At 43.4% G+C, this 26,688-nt stretch overlaps 1 protein-coding gene and 1 long non-coding RNA gene across 9 annotated transcripts in view; one reads left to right on the top strand and one right to left on the bottom strand.

The window, feature by feature from the left end:
* The window catches only part of TDRD15 (tudor domain containing 15), a 462,408-nt gene that overhangs the window by 87,206 nt on the left and 348,514 nt on the right, over positions 1-26,688 (top strand). For 4 of the 6 annotated variants that reach the window (XM_070069380.1, XM_070069379.1, XM_070069378.1 and 1 more), the window contains exons 2-3: positions 237-383; positions 19,432-19,485. The gene's annotated coding sequence lies outside the window, so the exon portion shown is untranslated. The remainder of the gene's footprint in view (positions 1-236; positions 384-19,431; positions 19,486-26,688) is intronic. The other 2 variants (XM_070069382.1, XM_070069381.1) reach the window with 1 other exon arrangement.
* Positions 11,889-26,688, bottom strand: part of LOC103347837 (uncharacterized) — a 38,461-nt gene continuing 23,661 nt past the window's right edge. Inside the window, exon 4 of one of the 3 annotated variants that reach the window (XR_011386765.1) lies at positions 11,889-12,359. This is a non-coding gene — a long non-coding RNA (uncharacterized lncRNA). Of the gene's footprint in view, positions 12,360-20,019; positions 20,154-25,440; positions 26,647-26,688 lie in introns of those variants that run through there. The other 2 variants (XR_011386766.1, XR_011386767.1) reach the window with 2 other exon arrangements.

Below are 26,688 nucleotides of genomic sequence, written 5' to 3'. Positions count from 1 at the left end.
TCAGCCCTCAGTATGTAATTTGCCCAATGCGAATGAATGAATCTGTGCTATTCAGTTCTGCCCCGTTGTTTCCAGGATATTCAGGATGCTAAATGCATATTCTCAATGGCATAAAGCAAGGAAATACAATCTGATACAAATTATTCCCGGCCACGTTGTTCAGGAAAACTCATCTGGCAAATAGGGACCAGTATTGACAATGATTAATTAGCCCATCTCTCTTCTGCCTCTGACAGCATTACAATTGCAGATGATGCCCCGATGCTGAAAAGTAACCTTCAAGAATTGCAGACGGAACTGTGCCCAGTGTGGTCTGTACCTGTTGAAGACAATGCATGTATCACGCATGTAAAAGCACGCGGAAGAAATGCCGAGGCAAAAAGGTACATTCAGGTGAATGGCTCGGGAGTGATGTGGGGAGCAACTGGGAGCAACTCGGACTAGACTAAGTTACTGGAATTAAGACTTATTCTATGCATCTGCTCTCCCACAATATGGCGCTGAGAAGGGAGAAACAGCTTCTACACAGCTGCCTCTAGTTCAACCAATAAACAGCAGGACCTGCTCCTGATTGGAGGAGAGCAGCGTACTCGGCATGTGGGCAGCCGAGTTGGGATTGGTGGAAGAGGACTATAAAGGAGGAGAGAGACAACATGCACCAGGAACATCCATCTGAAGGAACACCTGTGCAGCCCCCGAGAGAGCCGGCCAGCGGTGTGCCGCTCCCCCGCGGAAGTGGGGAAAGTGGCAGGGGGAACCGCCCTTCCACGGAGGTGGAAGGGATGGTAGCCAACCCGGGAAGAACCAGCAGCAAACCCGGGAAGGGCCGAGCAGACAAAAGAACAGCGCAGGGTCCTGTGTCGTTCCTCCGTGAAGACGGGGAGTGACAAGTGAGACGGCCAGATGGACCAGTGTCAAATGTGGGCATTACAGGTAGATGATTAATTTCATGTGAGGAAGCAAAAAGAAACTTTCTTACTCCATCATTATTCTATGCGGGAGATAACATCAGAGCGTTGAGGCAGTTGTCACCAGGGTGAGAAGTCGGCAGGGTTCAATGTGCAGGGAGGTGCTCTGTGCATGAACCAGTACTCCCTTGGCTTGTGCCTCTCGGTATTCCACCCTATCAGTCACTTTGTGTATAGGACACCCGTCATGAAGGGCCTCCACACACGCCTTCTGTTATTGCCCTGGTTGTAGGTGTTTTATGTTTTGTAGCATTCTTTTTCCTGTGTATACAGAGAAATAAGCTTGGAAGGCAAGAACTGTACGTAGTTCATACCTTTGGACCCCTTTCCTCTCCCTCTCGAACACCTCTGGGAGAGGTAGATCGTTGGTAAGGAGGAAACACCATGATTGCACAGTAATGTGGTCCTTGTGAGACAGGTTTCTTTGGTATATGTGCTTAATTTTATTTTTTGAATTTCTCCATTATATTTTTTGGTTTATTTATTTAACGTAACAGACAGAGGGATAGGGAGAGATAGGCAGAGATCTTGTATCTGCTGATTTATTCCTCAAGTGCCCACTACAGCCAGAGTCGGGCCAAGCTGAAACCAGGAACCAGGAAATCAATCTATGTATGTCATGTAGGTGGCAGGAATTCAACTACCCGAGCCATCATTGCCTCTGGCTCCTGGAGCATAGATTAGTAGAAGCTGGAATGGGGAGTGGAGCTGGAACTTGAACTCAGGGACTCTGATATGGGATGTGGGCATTCCAAGCGGTGTCTCAACTGCTACATCAAATGCCTACCCCTCATTTTTAGTTTTGAGTGCTGCTTTATATGTTGATAATCAGAATTTAGAATGCATGGTGAACTTGAAACTGTACGAGAGGGAGGTAGGGTCTGTGAACAAGGGTCATGGGGCAGTCTCTAGACTGGATTTCAGTCCTTCATCTGTGCGATGGCTCCAAGGACCATGAGCTCCAAGGTCCACTCTGGCTCTGGCCACTGTGACTCTGGAAACTTTGGGACTTAAACAAGTAGTGAATGATAGTGGACTCAAATCTCATAGGGAGCCTCAGAATCATGGGACAGGATGGATTTTCGGGGAGTCCCACCCCCTCTACAAATTCATACTGCACGCATACTACCTGGGAGGTCCAACTCTTCACCCCTTCTGCAAAGATTTCCAAACAAGGAGAGGCCACGCCCTCCTGGGGGCACTGAGGCACAGGGAATCAGGACTCGCAGGAAGTCCTTGTTCACAGCTAGCGTTAGCCTTCCCGCTTGCCTTGACTTCAGGTAGGCTGCCCTAGATACCACTGAGGGTGTCCTTGGGAACCCACTCGTTGGCTTTTTCCTGCTTTTTGAAAAGTTTTCTTTCTGTTCTCATGAGAGTAAGGGCCCAGTGGCTCTGCCCTAAGAAGGTGAGCACGGAGCTGTGGACAGATGGCCGATGGATAACCAAGCCTTGCTGTTCGCACCCCACCTCTAATTTGCTTCCAGTCTTGGGGGAGTCCTAAGCGCTGTCCTGGGAGAGCTCACAGAAGAAGAAGGTGTAGTATACACCATGGCTAATGTCCAGTGACAGTAAAACAGTTCCCGGGGTAGGGTGTACGTGCTTAGATTCTACAGTGTGAGTCTCAGGGCTTCTGGAGGAGTGATTTCAACTGGATCTTTGATGCCGCGCAGTATTTCGGTACTTGGCGTGGGTGGTACCACTGAAATAGCAATGGCAGGAAGCTGAGAACATGTTTGATGTGTCTGACAGTCTGTGATGCAGCTACAGTCAGGCAGCTGCAGTCCATGGACAGGACGGGGTGGGGCAGTGAGACAAGAACAGGAGGCAACACAGTGCGCTGGGCCTGGGCTAGGGTGGGGCTTCCAGATTCACTGAACCTGTGACTACTGGGGGTTACTATACAATGTGTTATGTTACTGCACTTAATTTGGCCCAAAACATAGTGTATATGACATTAAAACAAGACTGTACACAAGGCCATGAGGATGGGGCTGGATTTTCCATGAATGGAGATAGAAGTCCAGCAATTCAGTCTGAGATGTGGAGGATCTCAGAAACTGACTCCGACATTCTCACTTTATGGATAAACTGAGTCCTGGACAACTTCATAAGGACAGAAGCAGGGCAAAAACTGGGATCTCATAGATTTGATCTTTAAAAAAGGAGAGAGAGAGAGAGAGAGAGAGAGGGAGGGAGGGAGGGAGAGAGGGAGGGAGGGAGGGAGGGAGGGAGGGAGGGAGGGAGAGAGGGAGTCAGTGAGCTTTCATCTCCTGGTCCACTCTCCAAATGCCTTAAGCAGCTGGGGCTGAGCCAGGCTGAAGCCAGGAGCTAGGAGCTCATCGCGACCTCCCAAATGGGCGCCAGGAAGCCAAGTGCTTGGGCCGTTCTCCTCTGTCTCCCAGATGCGTTTCAGGAAGCTGAATCAGAAGTGCTGAGTAGCCAAGACTGAACTAGGGACCCTGGTATGGGATCTGGGTGTCCCAAGCAGCAGCTTCACCCGCTGTGCCACAACGCCCACCCTGCCTCCTAGTTTTAAAATCTAGAATATTCATTCTACTATAATGTCACTGAATATATACTGACTTTATAAAATTTCTTGGACATTGCGTTATAAAGATGAATCTGATAGTGGCATTTTCCCTTGCTTATTAAAAGTGAAAAATTTGATTCTTGTGAGTTCATATTCAAAAAAATTACTGTATTGCTAATTACATACTCATGGAATCATAGAATTTGAGGGTCTCAAAGGGCCAAAAGGTCATTAAATCCAACTTTTCTCCCAATGCATGTGTTCCATTAGTCTGAAAATATGTGGGCTGCTTAATTGGTGGGATTTGATAGAATTAGCTAATGCTTTAGCTAGCACAGCAGTTAAAGAGTCCCTGCGAAGCAACTCTCCCAGCCTGTCTGTCTGCAGATGGCCAGATCACTCTGCCCACGTGTAGCCCAGCTTTGTGGTCATATTTCAGTTCTCGGATGTTCTATCTTCCATCCGGATAACAGGCCACCCTTTATGGGGAGAGCTGGGAATGGTGACCTTATTAAGGTGGAAGTTTCCCTTTCATTGTCTTTACCTATATTGTGAAGTCTAAAGCAGATAATTCTCAGGTCATCTGACACCATTTTTGTTTGCGCCTTCTTCCCTGTCTGTTGTCTGTTAGCATAAGCGAGGGCTCAGCCATCATCAGACCCTGGCCTAGGAGGCAACATGACTTTAGTATGGAGGGTCTCTGTCTTTCTTAAGGGTAGTACCAGCTTTCAATACTCTTATTTAAAAAACAATGGCCAACTTTAGCTGTGAGCATCCACCCTAAGAAGGGATTGATTTATTTTCTTAAAGATTTGTTTTTATTTATTTGAAATGTACAGTCAGAGAGGGAGAGGGAGGGAGAGACAAGTCTTCCGTCTGCTGGCGCACTCCCCAGATGGCTGCAATGCCTGGGGCTGAGCTAGACTGAAGCCAGGAGCCAGGTGCTTCTTTCGGATCTCCCAAGTGGGCCGTCTTCTGCTGCTTTCCCAGGTGCATTAACAGGGAGCTGGATCAGAAGTGGAGCAGTGAGGACTCAAACCAAAGCCCATATGGGATGCCATGAAATAATATTTCATGGTATGGATGGAACATGCTTTGTTTACCCATTTACCCAGTGATAGACGTTTGTGGTATTTCTATTTCATGGCTCTGATGGACAAAGCTCCTGTGAACTTTGTGTTCCTATCTTTACATGGACACACATTTACATTTTCATTTATTAGGTATAGAACTAGGAGTGAAAATGCTGGGTTATAAGGTAATTCTATGTTTAATCCTTCAGGTGCTGCTAAATTGATTTTCAAATTGGCTGCGCCTTTTACCTTTCTACCCGCAGTGCCTAAAGTTTCCTATTTCTCTACAATCTTGTCAAAATCCATTACATGTTTGTTTATTTATTTATTTATTTATTTATTCACAAGGAAGGGAGAGAGGGGAGGGGAGAGGAAACAAAGGACAGAGAAGAGGAGGAGAGGGGAGAAGCGAGAGGAAGAGGGAAAGGGGAGATTTATTGATTTTATGTCTGCTGGTTTACTCACCAAATAGCCACAATGGTCAGGGCTGGGCCTGGCTGAACCCAGGGTCAAGGAACTCCATCTGAGTCTCCCACATGGGTCGCAGGGGCCCAGGCACTGGATCATAACCTGCTGCCTTCCCAGGTGCATTAGCAAGCAGCTGGTTCAGAAGCAGAACAGTAGAGGCTCCAGTGTTGTGTGGAAATGGTGCATTTTAACCCAGTGCACCACAGCCCAGTCCCTATTATTTGTCTTTTTGATGATTGTTATCCTAATGGGTGAGAAGTGGTATCTTGCTGTGGTTTTGATGTACATTTCCATGACAACTAATGATATTGAGCATCTTTTCATGTTCTTACTAGTCCTTTGTATATCTCCTGTGGAGAAATGCCTATTCAAATCCTTTGATTTGAATTTTTATTTAATTTATTTTTAAAGTTATTTGTATGAAAGGCAGAGTGACAGAGCTAGAGGTGGATGGATGGATGGCTGGGTGGATGGCTGGATAGAGCGAGTGGGCCTCTATCTGCTGGTTTACTCCCAAAATGTGCACCACAGTCAGCACTGAGCCAGACCCAAGTTGGGGGACAGGAACTCTGCATCCCACATGGGTGGCAGGGACCCAAGGGGCTGAGTCATCATCTGTGTCCTCCCAGCTGCTGTCATGAAGCTTGAGAGGCAGCAGGTGGGGCTCAGTCTCAAGGACTCCTGTAAGGAATGCAGGAGTCCAGAGTTGCGGCTCAGCCTGCTGCGTCAGTGCCTGCTCCTTGGTTGAATTTTTAAATTGTGTTGTTTGTGCTTTTTATTATTAAGTTTTTTTTTTTTTTTTTTTTTTTTTGACAGGCAGAGTGGATAGTGAGAGAGAGAGACAGAGAAGGGTCTTCCTTTTGCCATTGGTTCACCCTCCAATGACCGCTGCAGCTGGGGCACTGTGGCCGGCGCACTGCGCAGATCCGAAGGCAGGAGCCAGGTGCTTCTCCTGATCTCCCATGGGGTGCAGGGCCCAAGCACTTGGGCCATCCTCCACTGCCTTCCCAGGCCACAGCAGAGAGCTGGCCTGGAAGAGGGGCAACCGGGACAGAATCCGGCACCCCGACCGGGATTAGAACCTGGTGTGCTGGCGCCACAAGGTGGAGGATTAGCCTATTGAGCCTTGGCGCCGGCCTATTATTAAGTTTTAAGTGTTCTTTATATATTTTGAATACAAGTCTTATCACATGTAGGATTTGCATTTCTTTGTTTCACTCTGTGGGCTGTCTTTTCACTTTCTTTTGAAGTATACACATTTGTAATTTTGATGAAGTCCAATTTAATTTTTTTCATTTGTTACTTGTCCTTTTGGTGTCTTTTAAAAGAAGCCATTTCCTTCGAGATCAGAACATTTAGTGCTGAGTTTTCTTGGAGGTTTATCATCTTAGTCATAGGTGTATGTCTGTGATCCACTTTTCGTTAACTTTTTTGTGTTTGGAGAATTGCTTTTTTTTTTTTTTGAGTTTTATACATTTGCTTTATTTTTTTTTTTATCTTTTATTTAATGAATATAAATTTCCAAAGTACGACTCATGTGTTACAATGGCTTCCCCCCCATACCGTCCCTCCCACCCACAACCCTCCCCTTTCCCACTCCCTCTCCCCTTCCATTCACATCAAGATTCATTTTTGATTATCTTAATATACAGAAGATCAGCTTAGTATACCTTAAGTAAGTATTTCAACAGTTTGCTCCCACACAGAAACATAAAGTGAAAAATAATAGATGATTTTTTTTTAAATGATGATGAAATCAGATCAGACCTATTGTCATGTTTAATCCCAGTGAGAGTCAAGTTGGGAATTGATAATTTCTTTTTTTTTTTTTTTTTTTTTTTTTTTTACAGAAGATCAGTTTAGTGTACATTAAGTAAAGATTTCAGTCGTTTGCACCCCCATAGAAACACAAAGTGAAATACACTGTTTGAGTACTCGTTATAGCATTAAGCCTCAGTGTACAGCACGTTAAGGACAGAGATCCTACATGAGGAGCAAGTGCACAGTGACTCCTGTTGTTGACTTTACCAATTGACACTCCTGTTTATGGCATCAGTAATCTCCCTATGCACCAGTTATGAGTTTCCAAGGCTATGGAAGCCCCTTGAGTTGGAGAATTGCTTTTGAGCTTTGCTTTTAGAAATTTCCAGGTCCTGTGAACCTGTGTGGTCCTGAGTTACCTCTTTGGCCTCCTTCCGTGACCTGTTCCCCTGAGGATGACATCAGGCCTGTTGCTCAAGGAGCAGGGCTCTGTCTCCTCAGTGTCTGCTCCTCCCTGGTGTTTTCCAAAGCAGTCACTGCAGCTGAGACCCCCAGCCCCCAGCCCTTGCCTTTTCAGAAGGAATGAAGAGGTGTCTTGGTCTCTGAAGCTGAAATATCAAGCTCCTTTTGGAGCCCACAGTGCCCCTTGTAAAATCATTCTCCTTTGTATTAGAAAGTCTTCAGGGCTCAGAGAAATAAAGTTCTGTCTGCACCCAAAACAGCTCAGCATCTTTTATAAGGAAACAGATGAAACTAGTGACAAATAATGGAAAAGTCCCCACTGACACCGGGCAGTTTAGAATGGTTGCTTTTGGTACGAAGGAGGTGAGTAAGAGTTGGGAGTGGGGATGGAGAGTAAGGATGGGGACCAAGTGAACAGCAGGTGAGACAAGGCCCTTTGCAAAGGGATAACATCCACCAGGTTGAGCTGTCGCCTCTCTGCTCCTGGGCAGTGTCACAAGAATCATCATAGCTTTTTATAAATATTTTAAAAATCTCTGATATTTGCCAAGCACCAAAAAATTAAAACACTCATTATGATAGTTAACTTTTATTCATTGTCACATTCTGTAGTCCAAACAAAAAATCCTACAAAATATTGTAACCACCATTCTTTTTTTTTTAAAGATTTATTTATTTATTTATCTGAAAATCAGTGTTACACAGAGAGAAGGAGAGGCAGAGAGAGAGAGAGAGAGAGAGAGGTCTTCCATCTGCTGGTTCACTCTCCAATTGGCCGCAATGGCCAGAGCTGCACTTTTCCGAAGCCAGGAGCCAGGAGCAGCTTCTGGGTCTCCCACATGGGTGGAGGGGACAAGAACTTGGGCCATCTTCTACTGCTTTCCCAGGCCATAGCAGAGAGCTGGATCGGAAGAGGAGCAGCCGGGATTCGAACTGGCGCCCATATGGGATGCTGGTGCTCCAGGCAGCCCTCCAACCATTCTTGTAAATGAGGGAGCACAGCTAAGTTTTACATGACAGATCAAATTCTTCATTATGAAAGTACTAGAAGGAGCCAATTATGACTGTGTATGGGGATCCACCGAGCAACATATGATTGGGTGGTGCGTGCTCACACACATGTTGCCCTCTATCTAGGGAGACAAACTGGTGTCTTATTAAAATTGCACAATTCTTTATGGTTTGTAAAGCACTTTGTTAGTCACGATTTCTTTTAATCCTACAAACCTGGTGAGTTTTATGCTATCCATCACATTGAGGCACCTGAAACTCTCTGGAGCTAAGTGACTTTCCCAGATCACCTGGCACATCAGTAGCTGAGCCAGGCCTCAAATTCATGTGCCTGACTTTATATCCCATGCAGTTCCTCCTGTACTATCCTGCATCTCAATGAGAGGATTAGGGAATCACAACTCTTTGTGGCATTGTTAGAGAAATAAGTTAGGGGAGTTCTGAGCCTCATCTGGCTTCCAGGGAGGACATTTAGAGAGGTGACATGAAAATAGCACAGTGATCTGCTGCTACAGGCAAGGGGCTTAGAGGCATTTCCTGGGGTGTGCCTTTGATAATATGCAGATTCCCGATGAATCCTGCTGTGGGGAGATGCATCCATGTGCTGCAGCACTTGTGTTTGCTGCTCTTCAAAGGTTCCTAATGTCAACGCTGTTTATTGCAACTTCCCCCTTCTAAATGTATTCATGCGTTTTCCCCAAGAAGGGAAGCAAGAATCTGGGCTCTGACATGTCAGGTATTTTTCCGTACTTATCTTGCACAAGTCTGATAATGGCCTTTGCATGGCTAATCCTCCTGGATTAACAATCTGGAATATAAGACACTGCATCACGCCCAGAAAAGACCCCGAAGACTGAGTCAGTATGAAATGATGTGTTGGGGTGGCCATGGTGCAGCGGGTTAAGCTGCTGCTTGGGATGCCCACATCCCATATCAGAATGCTGTGTTCTGAGTCCCTTGTGCACTACAGATACAACTGCCTGCTGATAATGTGAACTCTGGGAGGCAGCAGGTGATAGATAGCTCAAGTGCTTGGGCTGCTGCCACCCATAAGGGAGACCTGGATGGAGTTCCTGGCTCCTGGCTCCTGGCTTTGGCCTGCCCCAGCCCTGGCTATTGAAAACATTTGGGGCATGAAGCAGTGGATGGGAGATTCTCATTCTCTCTCTCTCTCTCTCTCTCTCTCCATCTCTCCATCTCTCCATCTCTCCATCTCTCCCTCTCCCTCTCCCTCTCCCTCTCCCTCTCCCTCTCCCTCTCTGCATTTCTAATAAATAGATGATATGTCTGTCCTCTCATTCTGAACTATGCTGTGGAATTCAAGTCCCTTAGAAGATGCAGACTGGCAGCGTCTCTATCACTGGGAGACCCTTAGGCAGAACTGGAGGCCATTTTTATAATGTAATTTGGATAAGTCCAATGTAAAACAGTAAATTGAGGCAAGTAACTCAAATCAGTCTATTTCTGTTGATTCCTACGTCTTTTCCCATCTGGACATTTTAGTTTAGAGTGGTGATGGATACTTGAATTATCCAGATAATTACTTCATTCTTACTTCATTAATAATGGATCTGGGTCTCCTTGTTTGAAGGCAGATGACCTGTCTGCTCCTTTGCAGATTAGAAAAGCTCAAAGCTTCCTGAAAGGAGGGAAGTGGAGGGGTAGGGGAGTCAGAGACCTCAGGTGGCTCCCATACCCATCCTTAGGGCAGGTCATCCGCTGCTTCTCTCTGAGTCCTGATGCTCCAATGGGTGTGATGTCACACTTCTCCCAGTGGCTTCTCACCTCTGTCTTCACAATGGCTCAGGGCTCTGCTCTCCTGCCCATCACCAGATGTCAACCTTACCTTCTACCTACTCAATGAAGACAGCCTGTCATGGTCTTCCTCCTTCACTTCTCTACCATTTGGTACCCCAGTATCTCTGAGTTAATGTTTCCTGAGTGAGTTCTTGTACTGCCATGCTGGCACCTGTGGAATGTGCCACAGTGTCTCCCAGCACAGCCAGTGTTTGGGTTAGCTTGAGCTGCCATATGAAAGTACCAAAGGGATGGGCATTTGATGCAGCAGATATGATGCCATTTGCAATGCCCATAGCCTGATTCTGAACACCCATATTTCCTTATGAGAGTGCCAGAGTCTAATCTCTGCTCCTGATTCCAGCTTTCTGCTGATGAGAACCTTGGAATTCAGCAGGTGATGGATCAAGTGGTTGGATCTCTGCCACCCACACAAGAGACCCAGATTGAGTTCTGGGCTCCTGGTTTCAGCTTAACCCAGCCAGTTATTGTGAGCATTTGGGGAGTGAGTTGGCAGATGGAAAATCTTATTCATTTATCTTCATTTATCTCTATCTCTCTATCTTCCTTTCAAAAATAAACAGATTGTTTAAAAATTTAAGTATGTGTTGGTTTCCTTTGAGTCCTCTCTGGCCTGAAGATACCACGTTCTCCCTGTGTTTTCACATGGTCTTCTGTTGGTGCGTGCCTGTGTCCTGCACCAGTCTTATAGGACTAGGGTTCACTTTAACAACTTCCAATAACTTAATTATCTCTTTAAAGACCCTTACTCCAAATACAGTTACATTCAGAGTTCCTGGGGACTAAGACTTCAAAATATGTTTAGTCTGCTTGTCCTGACATAAGAAAATACCATAGATTTGTTGCTTATAGAGCAGAAATTTATTTTCACATAGTTATAGAGGCTGGAAACCTCTGAGCAGGGTGAAGACTTTCTTCTTGGCTTGTAGACAGTAGCCTTGTTGCTGTGTCTTCATATGGAGAGGCAAGGAGGACGGAGAGAGCTCTCTGCATTTTTACTTACAGGAATACTCATTCCACCATGAAGTTCCCATGACCTCATTTAATTATCGCCCAGGGCTCATCTCCACATTCCTTCACATTAGAGATTAGAGCCTTAATATTTGAATTGGGTGTGTGTGTGTACACAACTGAACCTATATTAGCATGAAAGAGAATTAAATACAGAAGTGCATGAGCTTATTGTCATACCCAAGAGGGTATGGGTAATGACATTGACCTACCCTTCCCATGTTTCCTGAAAAGAGTTTTAAGTGCATCTAGAAGACCCCATCAGCTTGGAACAGCTTCCTCAAGAGTGGCTTCTCCAGTTCTGAATGCTTCCTGAGGTGGGTTCTGGCCCTGGTAGAAGGACATTGTTGGAGACTGCCTCCAGCGTATAGCTGGGCAGCATTGCTCTTGCAGTCTGGTGGCTAGCCAGCCAGGAACCCTGTAGCATTCATTCCAGGGGTTGGACAAAGCCGGAAAACCACTGTCCTCAACACTAAGAGAACATGTCAACAACAGCGGAGTGACTCCGGAAGAGGAACGATAGCATTTGTTGACTTTTGCTCTTTAGAGACTATTTTTCTCCTAGCTGAGCAAACTTGTCTCCAGGGGATTAAAGGCAGGATCCAGAGAACCATGGGCCCCCTGCATCCTTGGGCCAGGATTCTCTGTAGCTTAAGAGATAATGCAGCCACTGGCCTTGGCCTAATCAGGAAGGGCAGATGGATGCTTCGATACTGTGACTGCTGTGGTTGGGAACCAAGAGAAATAAAGGTGTCCTTTGCAAGAAAAAAAAAGATGCAAAAATCTAAAAGTTAGAGATTTATTTATAGGAGATCCAAGGCTTCCTTAAGGAGGTGCTGAAAGAAACATTCTTAATTATTTATTTAGGAGATATTTTAAATGACACTTTTGACATAAACCAGCCTATAAAGAAGTACAGAGTAATAGCATATTTGGTAAAAATGATATTATGACAAAAATACAATTTTGTTACTTGTATGAGTAGTGCAACAACAGTAATTTGGTCAGAGAATTTACTGTGTATGGTTTCAGTTAAGTTTGTTGAGGTTTGTTTATGGCCTGGAATACAAACTATAATGGTAAATGTTTTATGAGCATTTGAAAAAAATGTGTATACTGCTGAGTTTGGTGTAGTTTTCCACGCATATGGGAGGTGGTGGTGTTGAGTTCCTTTATAGCTTTGCTGATGTTGTCTATTGATTCCATGAATTGCTTGGAGTAAGATGTTGAAGTTCTCAGCTATACATGAAGCTGGGACTCAAAAGACAAAAACAGAAAAATAAGATTTCCCAGTATCAGTCAATCAATGGATCAGTAAAGAAGCATTTATTGATTGTGTTAAGCATCCTTAGCCTTATAGATGGGTTCTGGCCCCAGTGGAAGGACATTGTTGGAGACTGCCTCCAGAGCATACCTGGACAGCATTGCTCCTGCAGTCTGGTGGCTGGGCAGCCAGGAACCCTGTAGCATTCATTCCAGGGGTGGGACAAAGCCGGAAAAGGATAGAGGAGATACAGGCTGTTAAGAAAACTTTGTGTTTACATTATTAATGAAATAGATGTGCATAGCCATGCTGATATGCTGAAATAACATTCTCCTCTAAGGATTTTGAGATGCATCCAAATAATTCAGCTGATCAGCCAGACTTGGTTCTAGATAACTGTATGGAAAATAAGAAGGAAGGCAAGGCTTCCATATGTTGGATGCTCTAGGGGGCAACTTATTCTTGTTGAATAAGCTCATCCTGGGTGGTTCCAGAAGACACCCACCGTTTTCTCAGAGTCTGGTACAAAAGTTGCTTCTGCTCCGGTAGCTCTTCTTTTAAACATGTGGAGTAACAGAGTGACTGACACCATGTGCTCCAAAGCCAGGGGTGTGCACTGACTCTGCAGCTCTGCCGCTTGCTAGCTTTGTGACTTGGAGCATGTTATTTTATCTCTTCTGCCTCTGTTTCCTTATCTGTCAAAAGGGAGTTCTAATAGATGTTACCTGCCTTGATGGGATTTTGTGATGATTAAATGAGTTAATATAGAAAGGTACTTGGCATGGTGCTGGCACATGGTTAGTCATGTGCATTTGTCAATACCTTTTCACATTCTTTTTCTTCTTCCAGATGTTTGGGAACTTCCAATGTGCACATACCATGTTCAATTCATACTTTTCCTTAATGATATGAAATGAAAAGATTTTTCTTCTAGCTTACCTCTAATGGAAGGAGTAAGGCCTGAGTGAAGAGTGCTACCATGTGAGCAAACATTGCCTTAGGTGACGTATAGTAACTGTGGTAGTCATGGGTAGTGGCTAAGGGTGCTAATCCACTGTGATGAAAGACCCAAACCTTTGAGAGCTTTTTCAAATTATTATTTTGTATAGCTGAATGTCCAATTGACTTTTCTGTGATAATTATATTTTACTAAATATGTCCATGATCTGTTTTTATAAGTAGGTGGACTTTGTCCTCTCATTTGAAATAGAAACATCACATTCTCATTTTATAAAAATCTGTTTCAGCTTATTTAGCATCTTATGTTTTCAAAGGAGTTTCTACAAAAATCCAGTTTAATGTTCAGGTAGGTTGTCTGTTCATCTAGTTTAACTTAACATTTATGTTAACTTTCCCATGCAACTTGTAAAAACGTCATCACACCTATCACCATGAAAAGTTGCAATCCAGTACAAAAATACATGGTTGGGCTGATGGTTGAGTGCTTTAGAACTTCCAGAATGGTCTGTGGGAGTCAGTGGGGCTGCCTTGGATCCCCAGTCTTCAGAACTTCAGACCCCATTTTGGGGTGGAAAGTGAATCCTCACAGTGAAGTTGTTTAGAGAGTATTGTCATACTGAAGAATTCAGAATCGAGATTCATGATTTTGTAATTTGTTCTGGTAGTGAAATATCTTGGTTTCATTAAAGATTAACACTAGATGACAAAATGCATGCACACATTCACTAATCTAATCAGTTGTCACAAAGCTTCTTGAAGCTGTGAGTCTTTCAGATACCTCACAAGGAAAAAAAGATGTCCAACTCGTGGGCAAATCTCTTAGTCAATAAGGATTTTCCTCGCTTTACCACCAGAGTGGGATTTTGATTAATTCAAGATTCTATTATTATTTATTCTTTCTCCTCTTACCTTCAGAAATTCTACTTTGATTATTCTTGGGCTATAACTATCCTTTCAGTACCACACTATCATATAATATTGTAATGTCCATTATAGAACCTTGTGTCAACCTAAATATATGCTCTTATATTTACTGAACATCAAGACTCTCATATTCTAAGGAAGTGACTTCCTAGGGATTGGGGCACGATAAATGCTTGGAGGGAGGAAAAAAGGAAGGTTCTTCTTTCTCATTATTTAAATTTTTTTGTTTAAAAAACTTTAAGCTTTACAACTACTGCTCTACTTTATTATTATTATTATTAAAGTCGGTCCTTTCCTGGCCTCTGTTTTTGCTACCATTTATGTCATTTCTCCTGTGGCTTCAACTTCTTTCTACATAATTCACTATCTTTCTCTCTGCCCCTCCCTCCCTCCCGCCCTCCAGCCCATTTGGGTGTCCTTCAGGCATCTCAAACTGAATATAGAATTTCATATCCTTGACTTGTAATAAATCTCTCTGCTGTCCATGTACATGTCTGTGTTAGTAAATGGCACTTTTGTCCATTCTGTGCTCAAACCAGAATCCAGAAGTCACCAGAGCTTCCCTCGTTTAGTCCTGTACTCCATTAATCATGAAACCTAGGTACTCGTCTAGATGTTCCGTCCATGTGTTCCTCTACCCCTTCCCTGCTGCCACTGGTCTGAGCATGCCCCTTGTATTACTATGGTAGCCTCCTTGCTCTCTAGCTACAGCTACAAGAGCTTGTGTTTCAAGCTCTCTTGTGACTGAGTCCTTGCAGATACCTCTCTCTCTGCCTGGAATGCTCCTTTGTTTGACAAACAAACTTAAAGTCCTCCCTGTTGCCTTCCCCGATGTCCTAGAAAATTTAGTTGCTGCTCTGGAAGACTGCTCATGAGCTTTGTGATTCCATTATAGTGATATCTGTTTTACTGTAATTGTTCATTTATCTGTCTGTGTGTCTATTACTCTGAACAATTTAAGAGTGGAAACCATGCCTTTTCATTTTTTATCATCTTACAGTTAGGCATAACAAAATTTATTTCCATTTGGAAGTCCCACCAACATTTCAAACATGCCATGTTTGTTGCATGGCTGAATGTATGAATTTGTTGAATAATTTTTTTCATCTTCTGTATATTTTTAAATATTTGAGAGGAAGAGAGAAAGAGAGATCTCCCATCACTCCCATCAGCTGGTTCACTCTCTAAAAGCCTGCAACAGCATGAGAGCAAAAGCAGGGGGCTGGGAACTTAATCCCAGTCTCTCCTGTGGTGTCAAGAACATACCCACTTGAGCCATCACTGTTGCCTCTCAGGGTTTGCATTGGCAGGAAGCTGGAGTCAGGATCTGGAGCTGAACATAAAACCCAGTTATTGCAGTGTGTGGGATGCTGATGTCCCAACAGGCATCTTAACCATTAGGCCAAATGCCCATCCCATCTCCTGTGTCTTGAGTGTGAGAAGGAACTATCTTCATCACCTTTAGTGACCAGTATTTAATCATGTCTTGACTGATGGAGGGTCATAACTTAATAGTTCTCCTCTATCATTTATCTCTTGTTCCCTTCCCAAGCCTCAGTTGACTTTAAGAAGTGACAAAAAAAAGCTGTTTTCCTCCAAGGCAATTCCTATTGTTCCATGGAAAAATCATCCTTTGAATTAAAGTACTGTGTTGGTAGCAGTGCTTTCTGAGTTATGCAGTTGGAGTTGAATAGGAAATTTGTATTTCAAGAGTGTAGTTTTCTCATTATCTGGCATGCATTTTATAAGATCTTGATAACAGATTCATTTGAAGTTCACTTTCTAAAAGTTTTCTTTTTTCAAGATTTATTTATTTGAAAGAGAGAGAGAGAGAGTGCTTTTATCCACTGGTTCAGTATCCAAATGGTCATAACAGCCAGGCTAGGCCAGGCCAAAGCCAAGAGTCAGGAGCTTCTTTCAGGTCTCTCATATGGTTGCAGGGGCCCAAGCACTTGGGCCATCCTCTGCTGTTTTTCCCAGCACATTAGCATTCAGCTGGATCAGAAGTGGAGCAGCCAGGACTTGAACTGGAGCCTATAGGCCATGCCAATGTCACAGATGGCTGCTTAACCCTCTGTGCCACAATGCAGCCCCTGGCTTAAAAGTTCTTTGTACATATATTTCATTCACAAATCTCAGAACATTTAATGATCTACGTATGATCTAGCAATTCCACTTCTGGATATTGATCCAAGGAACTGAAATCAGAATCTCAAAGAGATATCTGCATTCCTGTGTTCATTGCAGCATTATTCGCAATAGCCACGATATGGAGAAAAACCAGATGTCTATCAACAGACAAATGGTTAAAGAAAACACAGTACGTACATAGAGTGGAATACTGTTCCGTCTTAAAAAGGAAGGAAATTCTCTGATCCATGACAACATGGATGAACATTGAGCACATTATGCTAAGTGTGAAATATGGCAGTTATGGAAAGACATTAAATGCTGCATAGTTCCAGTTATAATGAGACCCTAAAGTAGTCAGATCCATAGAGTCTGAGTGCAATGGCAGTTGTCAAGAGTTAGGGGAAGAGTGAGTGGGGGATTGCTAATTACCAGGCATAAAAGTTTCAGTCAAGCAAGATGAGTAAGTTCTAGACATCTTCTGCACCACACTGTACCTATCATCAATAATGATGTGTCATACACCTAAAATTCGTTAAGAGGGTCGGTCACAGGCTAAGTGTTCTTACTTTAATAAAATAGAATACATAAAATATTTAGTGACTATTAAAGGGAAAAAGTCACATATCTCAGTGCGGTACACGTTTTCTAGCCATTTCTACTCTCTGGTGAGAATTAACAAAGAATATGTTCTTCCTCTGTGTCTTGTTGAAATTCCTTCTAACTCCATATACTTCACAAAAGATTGTTAGACTCTGAGAAAAAGCACAGTGTCCACTTTTTACTTCTTTTTTATGAATCAGTAATGCGATATAATTTTCATTTTAATAAAATCCTTTGGGATTTAAGCGGAATGAAAAAATTGAGAATTGGAAATATAAACTCCCTGGAACATGGACCGCAAGCTCACTTCTTTAGAGAAAGAACCTATCAGTTAACAACAATAAAACACAGTGCTGTGAAGGCTAGAATACATTTCTCACTTCTCAGTCATCTGAAAAATGTCACTTGGCCAACTTTAATTATCTTTCCCATTATCATTCAAATGTATGTTTGAAATACAGCACTATAAATAAAATGGATATTTTTAGATTGTCATGTTAGATTTTCACTGGTCATAAGCTGATATGATTTTCTCTTATTGTAGCTGCCTATCAGGGGGTCTTTCATACAAATCTTAGACAGCTCTCGAAAATCAACATTACATAACTAAAGACATGGGATATGGCTAACTGTTAACTCTCCTCACCCTTTATTACCAGATGAGTAATGACTTAGCAATAATAGTGACGGATTTAAAATGTTAGGAAGAATGAATAAAGCACAACTCGCTTTTTCTAAAGCAGAATTTTTCACTTGTTTTAAGATTGCCACTTTTAGTGAATGAACGAATTCTCTTAATGTTACTTATCTGTAAAAAGCTTATTACTCTGAACGGGAACGAAATAAGTTTATGGTCTGGCTTTGCTTTATAAGTAAGGAATTCTAAGGAGAAAAAAGCGGTTCTGGTTTAGACATGGAATTAAATGATGTTTGGACTTCGGTAATCCATAAACTGTGAAATTAGGCTACAGTTAATCTTCTGATAAAACACCTGGATTTAGGTTACACAATTGTTTAAAGTTTAATGAGTGGGAAGCAGGTATTTGGCCTGGTGGTTGAGGTATGTGCATCCACATGGGACTGCTTGAGTTTGGTTCTTGGTTTGGGCTACTGACTATAGCTTTCTGTCAGTTTAGACCCTGGAAAGCAGGACTGATGACTTGGGTGGTTGGCACCCCTGGATTGAGTTCCCAGGTTTTGGCTTCTGTCTCCAGCCAGGCCTGGCAGTTGTGGGCATTTAGGGGAGTGAAGCAGCAGGTGGGAATTCTCTATTTCAAATAAAAAATAAAAATTAAAAATTAGTAATTTAGAGGACTAGTCCTACAGGTGCACTTTCTCCCCTAGCTCCTTGGCAATAAGTTTATTCTGAATTTAAGAGAAAAAAAATGCCTTCCTCATAACAAAAAAGAAGAAAAATATTCCCAATAATTTCAAAGATTATTAGATTTACTTAGACTGAAGTTTAAAAAAAATCAGATTGTATACACACAATATTATCAAATATACAATTAACTAAAATGGGCCTGTAAATTGCAATAAGTCAGCTGAGAAAGAGGTATCCTGACCTGACTGGATATGGTTTGGTCGATTTTGTCTTTTCTTTCCACAGTTTCAGTAGCAACAGTCACAGTGACAGGACCCAGTATAAGGCAATCTCCCCCTTTCACACTGATAACAGCAAGAGTGGGAATAGCTGTATTGCACAACAGATTGTTGTTTTCAGTGTACCTGTTTTGAGCTGCTGTGGAAGGATGGAGATTGGAAGGCTTGCACAAATGTTTTGAAGAATAGTGACATGACAGTGTTTCTCATGCAAGCACTTGTAACTGGTCTTCCACAGGGTTCAAATTCCCACTCTGATCACTAGGGTCTGCTAACTGACCACTTGTTTAAGTAGATACTGGGACAGTAAAACAGGCAGATGCTTCTGTCACTCTCAAAAGATGTTCCTCATTTTTATCCAGGGTCATAGGATGACTCTTATGCTATGAATATGTAAAAATTACAGTTGAAAAAGCTAATCATTTCTTAAATGTTGTTTGACTACAGATCCCTTTGATAATCTCATATGAGCTTAGCATATTCTTACTAGGAAATTCTATGGATTCTGAGAATATTGTGCACAGAGCTTTGAGAGGTTTTGAAGCCCCTGAAATCAATCCATGGACCCCATGAACTCTTCAGTTAAGCTGTTCATGGTGAGAACTAAAGGATCAGGTTCATGCCGTGCATGCCTCTCTCTCTAACCTTCTTAGTGCGTTGGTTGACCTGCAGCAAGTCTTCAAATACTTTGGGAATCAGTAACTTCCCAAGGCTGGATTGGTGCTCCTATCTGTCAGGGGACTCCTGAGCACTAGTGGGAGACCTCTCAGGCCCTCTCTGCTCTGGCAGCAGCCACCTCTGCAGCTCTACTGCCCTCCCAACACTGTCTCTTATTTGTGTGTTTAGGAAAGAAGGCTTCCAGAACAACTGGGAATGCTGGACACACAGAGCTGGCTTCAGGTAACAATGGGCAGGTCTGTTCATCTCATCCAATGCAAGCAGCAACCTGTCTGACCACACTGGACTATTCGTGCATGGGGTCACTGCTGTCAGGCTGATCCTGTTTTTGGTTCTCTTACCTATAGTACCAGAATATTAAATATTAAAATATTGCTTTCAGACAGGGGGAGGGAGAGACAGAGAGAAAGGCCTTCCATCCACTGGTTCACTCTCCATATGGCCACAACGGCCAGAGCTGAGCCAATCCGAAGCTGGGAGCCAGGAGCTTCTTCTAGGTCTCACATGTGGGTGCAGGGGACCAAGCACTTTGGGCCATATTCCACTGCTTTCCCAGGCCATAAGCAGAGAGCTGGATTGGAAGAGGAGCAGCCGGGACACGAACCGTGCCCACAGGGATGCTGGCACCACAGGCAGAGGCTCAGTCCATTCTACTGAAGCTCCAGCCCCCTAAAATATCACTTTCCTTTAATAAATCATGCAGTTACCTGCTCTGCTGTCACAAGTAGATCTCTGAGCCGTATGGGTCTAGAGCCAGCTGTTTCGACAGGGAACCTGTATTGTGGGGAAAACTCAGGAAATGGCTTCACATCTGTCCATATTCTAGACTTAGAATCAAATTGTCCTCAGGACGAGGAGAGAATCGTTGCTTTGTGTGTTTGTGTGTGTTTCTGGGGGGGGGGGGGAGAAGGAGGGAGGGAGGGAGGGAGAGAGAGAGAGAGAGAGAGAGAGAGAGAGAGAGAGAGAAATGAATCAGAGGAGGAGATTGCAAAGCTGTGGGGTCCATGCACACTTAGAAGGATCTTTCTTTCTTCCTTTCTTTCTTTCTTTCTGTCTTTCTGTCTTTCTTTCGCTGGCTTGCCTTCTTGCTACAGAAAGCTGGATTGGGGAAGTTCCCTTAGTTCCAGCAGGCACCAGAGGTTGAGTGGAGGATCGGAGGTTTATTAATGTCTCTTGGTCCAGTGGAATTGCTTCCCCAGGCGGAGCATCGTCAGCATCAAGCCTTAACCATTACAACATTGACGGGTTTGATTACAGCCTGCTTGACTTAGGACCACCCATGAGGAACTTGAGGCTACACTTATGGGGAACTTGAACAGAGGTTTACAGAAACTGAGATTAGGACGCCTGCCCAGACATGTTGACACCTATGAGGAACAGGGATTGGGCCATCTTCCCAGACATGTGGACAGCTATGGGAACTGGATCAAGGATTACAGAAAACAGAGATTAGGAAATCTGCCCTCCCCAGGGGCCTTATTTTTCTCCCTTGTCCCTGTCCCATTCTAATTTCCTCTTCACTGTGACCTGTGGCATGACTCTTACTCCTGCTGTTCGGCCTTTGGCATTGTCCCAGGGGCCCATCTTGCCTTAACAGTGCCTTAATAGTGCAGCCACACCAAATCACGCAGGCGGGATGTGTCACCACTGCTATCTCATTGGTACAGGTAGTGAGATTCTGTGAGAACACACAGTGGCAAAGGTTCACTCCGAGCACAGAGCACCAGGAACGTGAATATGACAGTCTAGGATGACAGATTTTCTACACTGCTCTACTTCCTGCCTCTTGCCCTTTCCTGGTCTGTGGTTACTGTGCATAGGGACTGGCCATGGTCAGGGCTGAGGGAAGATGATTCAAGGGAGAGAAGGACCAGGTTGTGCCTGTGAGGGCTTGCAGTTGGGATAAATTAGATCTGCAAGGAGATTTGCAAGGTGTCAATCTTGCCTTACTTGCACAGTGCCTCTGTCTGAGTCCCTATCTAGTGGCTCCAAGCTGCTGCTTAGGCAGACAGCTCAGATGGACCATGTTCACTTACACTGGGTTCAGCCTCTGTCCCCTACTCTGGCTTCTTCTCTTTGATTCTCCCATCAGAAAATTCCTATCCTTCCTCTAGGAATCTCTGGATGGGACCCCTGGAAATTGACTTTAATATTCTAGTTTCATCACCCTTTCCATGACTTCCTGTTACCAAAGGGTAATTAATTGTTACTTGGTGTGGCATTTAAATATTCTCAGTCTTCTCTAGTTGTTTTTGTAGCATTCCAGAAATACTGTACTGAGTGAGTTAAGCTGAATAATTAGAGAGGCAGCAAGGCAGAATCAGGTAATTTTATGAAAACTAGATTAGGGATGGCATGTGGTCTCCGCATTTTTAAAGTAACCCATACTCGGAAATCCTTCCCCTGTCAAAGGATGGTACACAAATACATGCAATAGAGACAAGTTACCTGGAACAAAACTTACCCTTATTATGTATGATACACTATCTTCTATTCTGATCAATTACATTAAGAAAAAAGTCAGTTATCACCAAATTGATTTCATGGCCCATTTAATAGGTAGCAACTTGTTTGTGAAATACTGGCTTACTCAATGGGATTATATAAGTCGGATAAGGAATTCTACTTGCTTTGTATTCTCTACAAATCATAAAAATATTTTCTATTTATTAATTTGCATAAAATACACAAGAAATCTTTACAACAGTTCTGACCTTTTTTTTTTTTTGACAGATAGAGTTAGTGAGAGAGAGAGAGATAGAGAGAAAGGTCTTCCTTCCGTTGGTTCACCCCCCAAATGGCCGCTATTGCTGGAACTACACCGATCTGAAGCCAGGAGCCAGGTGCGTCCTCCTGGTCTCCCATGGGGTGCAGGGCCCAAGCACTTGGGCCATCCTCCACTGCCCTCCCGGGCCACAGCAGAGAGCTGGACTGGAAGAGGAGCAACCAGGACTAGAGCCCGGCGCCATATGGGATGCCGGTGCCACAGGCAGAGGATTAACCTAGTGAGTCATGGCACCGGCCCCCTGATTATTATTATTATTATTATTTTTTAAATAATGCTTCACAGCTAACAAGCGGAGGCACTTAGACCCAGAACCAAGATTCCCAGCTGAGGACTGTTTCACCTTTACCGTGCTGCAGCTATTGTCCGGTTTGTACCTATCTAGTCTTCTTAACTTGGGTGGAAATGAAAAAAGTCTCAGAATGTACGGCTTGCTGGGTGCCCAGGAGCTGCTCAGTGAGTATATGAGAAACAGAATTAAATAACACTCTTTCAAAAGCAATGGTCTGATTTTGATATGGTGCTTTGGGGCATCTTTGTGCCAAAACATTATATCATGATTTATAATCATACTGTTTTCCTACACCATGAGTCACTGGTTTACGGGTTGCTCTGGAAAAGTTTCCCAAGCTTGTAGGGAATTCTTTAGTGAATAATGCAGGAGACACTGAGAGCTGGACACTATTTGGTCCCTGCTTATGGTTGAGATTTTTCCAGAGCTCCAGTAGAGTTTCATAAAGACCAAGCAGGAGAGTTTTTGTTTTTCTAGTTTCCTAAAACATCTGTTTTCCCTAAGGCTGAAATGGATAGGCCTGATTTCTGCTAGACCCTGAACGCATGATCAATGGTATGCTACAAGCATACACTCAACTTACGTTACCTTCAGGCTTTGCAGCCAAATACAGCATCCCTGGAGAAAAGACCACACTACATCTGTCCTAAGGTATATACACTGTGCATGAGGGCAGCCTAAGACTTGGCTCCCAACAGATAATGAAAAATGGTCTATAATGGTCTGATGAATGAATATGAATATATGGATAAACAAAATCAAAGTGTGAATACATGTTATTCATACACAGGCTTTCAGGACTTTGAATATGCATTTATGCGACCAGGAGGAGAAAACAATAACAAGCCTGTAGGACTTGGGAAAGAAAGGACAGGTGGGAAGGGGAATTGGGGGTTAGGAGGGGGAGCAGGAAAGGAGAAGGAAGAAAAAGGACAGGAGGAAGCATCTGGCTGGGTAAGCGAAGGCAGGGCAGCAGCTCTGAATGTTGATTGCAATCACTGTTAGCTCTAGCATCATCTTTATCTTACCCGCTACTCTGTATTCTTTGTTGGCTTCAAAGTACATGCTCTGTGTGATGAAAATCCCCTTGTTTACTCACTCTGCCTGGCCCAGTTTTAAAAGGCCTGTTTAACCATCTCAGGATGTTTCTTGTCACCGAGATACTTCTGAGTTTAGCAAAGGGATTGGGGAAGCAGTGCAGTGATGGCTTCCTAAATCCAGTTTGCAGCACGAACTTACAGATAAAGGAAGCCTTCCCTACTATTGAGTCAAACAGAATCCTCTGAACAGGAGGAAATCAGGTAATGTTGCAATGACGGGGCTCGCCTTTAGAGCTCATGTTTGATGAGGTTTCTGGAAGAGAAAAACATTCTTTCCAAAACTCAGGTCGGAAGGCTCTCCGCACTTTGGTTTCCCAATCCAGTATCTGCAATGTCAGACAGAACTAAGGCCCTGGCCCCACATGCAGTAGTCATCAGCGAATATCTCTTCACTCTCCTGGGGACTGAGCTCTCTCACAACACCTTTGTGAATTACCCCTTCATGTTGAAACAAGAACATGAAGTCTGTGCTAATGGATTGAGCCTGTGGTTCTGAGAAGACTGGACCCATGCAGGTGCCCTGGAGAAGCAGTAAGGTTCCGAGCACTGCCACGGGGCCAGGCTCGTACATCTGAAATTGGCTCAGCCACCAGGTATGTAAGTTCCCTACTCTTTCATTGTCTCTATATGAAAATGAAATAAGATAGTCTCGTCTCATAAGGATAAATGTTAATACAAGCAATGCACTTATAATAGTGCTTGCACGAGCAGGCATACATTGAAGTGTAAGGATGTAATAAAAGAAATATTTGTTTGCCAAACTCAAAATTTATTTTGGTGATTTGCTTCTTTTTTTTTGTTGTAAAAGACCAAAGGTTTCAAGAATTGTAGAATGTCAGAACTGAAATGAACTTTTATTCCACAGATTTGTAAATGAGACCCAGAGAGTTGAGTTTTCAAAGCTACCGATGCCAGGTGATAAATTTTGCATCTAGAAACCAAGTTTCCTGCTTCTGGACCACGTGCTTTAGCTGCAGGAGGGCGCCCAATGCTGTAAGAACGATGCTAGACACTGAAACTGCAGTAGCCTGCCTTTGCCCGGAGCTCCTTTGGTACTGCAAAGGCGATCTTAGACTATTTCATTCATTCATTCGTACACCCACTCCACCACTGATTTGCTGTCCTTAGAAATAGTTCTTGTTTTTAAATGACCTCAACTGCAATTGGAGCAATAAAATATGCAGAGGTAACATTATACAATCACTTGTACAATGTTAAAAGTGTTAGAGGGCTTGGGCATCTGCTATATATCCAATAATAACCCCAAGAGAGTTTATGATAAAGTTAGTTAATTTATGAATGACTGAAATGAATGAAGCCAAGCAAGGAAAAAGATGCATGGAACACTTTGGATATTCAAATAAACAAAGCATAATACCTGGCTAGAAATCAGGAGAGTGTTCATAGAACATGGAGTTAATAGTATTAGATGTGGACCCTGAAACATGATGGTAAGAGAATTAGAATAAAACTCTTCCTCTCCCACCCATGAAGAATTTATTTTATTTTTTTGAAGTTTAATTTTATTTGAAAGGCAGAGAGATGGGGACGCGGAGAGGAGAGAGGACGGGGGGTGGGGGGGGAGAGAGAGAGAGAGCGAGCTTGTATTTGCTGAATCACTCCCAAATGGGTGCAACAACTGGGGCTGCCAGGCCAGGAATCTAGATCTCCATCTGAGTGGGTCCAATCTTCCTGGGCTATCATCCATTTCTTTCTCAGGTACGTCAGCATGGAGCTGGATTGGAAGTGGAACAACTGGACTCCTGGGACTTGAAAGGACACTCTGATAAGGGATGCTGGCATTACAATGGCTTAATTCACTATGCTAGCCCTGAAAAATTACTTTTTAAAATATAAACATAACCATATTTGAGGGGTCTTCAAAAAGCTCGTGTAAAAACATTATTATTATTTTTTTTTATCTTTTATTTAATGAATATAAATTTCCAAAGTACGACTCATGGGTTACAATGGCTTTCCCCCCCATACCATCCCTCCCACCCACAACCCTCCCCTTTCCCACTCCCTCTCCCCTTCCATTCACATCAAGATTCATTTTCGATTATCTTAATATACAGAAGATCAGCTTAGTATACCTTAAGTAAGGATTTCAACAGTTTGTTCCCACACAGAAACATAAAGTGAAAAATAATAGATGATTTTTTTTTAAATGATGATGAAATCAGATCAGACCTATTGTCATGTTTAATCCCAGTGAGAGTCAAGTTGGGAATTGATAATTTCTTTTTTTTTTTTTTTTTTTTACAGAAGACCAGTTTAGTGTACATTAAGTAAAGATTTCAATCGTTTGCACCCCCATAGAAACACAAAGTGAAATATACTGTTTGAGTACTCGTTATAGCATTAAGCCTCAGTGTACAGCACATTAAGGACAGAGATCCTACATGAGGAGTAAGTGCACAGTGACTCCTGTTGTTGACTTTACAAATTGACACTCCTGTTTATGGCATCAATAATCTCCCTATGCACCAGTCATGAGTTTCCAAGGCTATGGAAGCCCCTTGAGTTCTCCGACTCTTATCTTGTTTAGACACGGTCATAGTCAAAGTGGAGGTTCTCTCCTCCCTTCAGAGAAAGGCACCTCCCTCTTTGAAGACCTGTTCTTTCCACTGGGATCTCACTCACAGAGATCTTTTTGCCAGAGTGCCTTGGCTTTCCATGCCTGAAATACTCTCATGGGCTTTTCAGCCAGATCCGAGTGCCTTTAGGGCTGATTCTGAGGCCAGAGTGCTATTTAGGACATCTGCCATTCTATGAGTCTGCTGAGTATCTCACTTCCCATGTTGGATCACTCTCCCCTTTATTTATTCTATCGGTTAGTGTTAGCAGATACTAGACTTGTTAAAAACATTATTATTAAAAACTATGCACAGATTTAGGCCAGTGCTGTGGCTCACTAGGCTAATCCTCCACCTGTGGCGCCGGCACCCCAGGTTCTGGTCCAGGTTGGGGTGCAGGATTCTGTCCCGGTTGCTCCTCTTCCAGTCCAGCTCTCTGCTGTGGCCCGGGAGGGCAGTGGAGGATGGCCCAAGTGCTTGGGCCCCTGCACCTGCGTGGGAGACCAGGAGGAATCACCTGGCCCTTGGCTTTGGATCGGCGCAGGGCGCCAGCCGTAGCAGCCATTTGGGAGGTGAACCAATGGAAGGAAGACCTTTCTCTCTGTCTCTCTCACTGTATAATTCTGCCTGTAAAAAAAAAAAAAAAAAAACTATGCACAGATTTCAAAA

This window comes from Oryctolagus cuniculus, chromosome 2 (assembly GCF_964237555.1).
Source record: "Oryctolagus cuniculus chromosome 2, mOryCun1.1, whole genome shotgun sequence".
Classification (NCBI taxonomy): domain Eukaryota; kingdom Metazoa; phylum Chordata; class Mammalia; order Lagomorpha; family Leporidae; genus Oryctolagus; species Oryctolagus cuniculus.
This window is presented reverse-complemented; position numbering and strand designations above follow the sequence as displayed.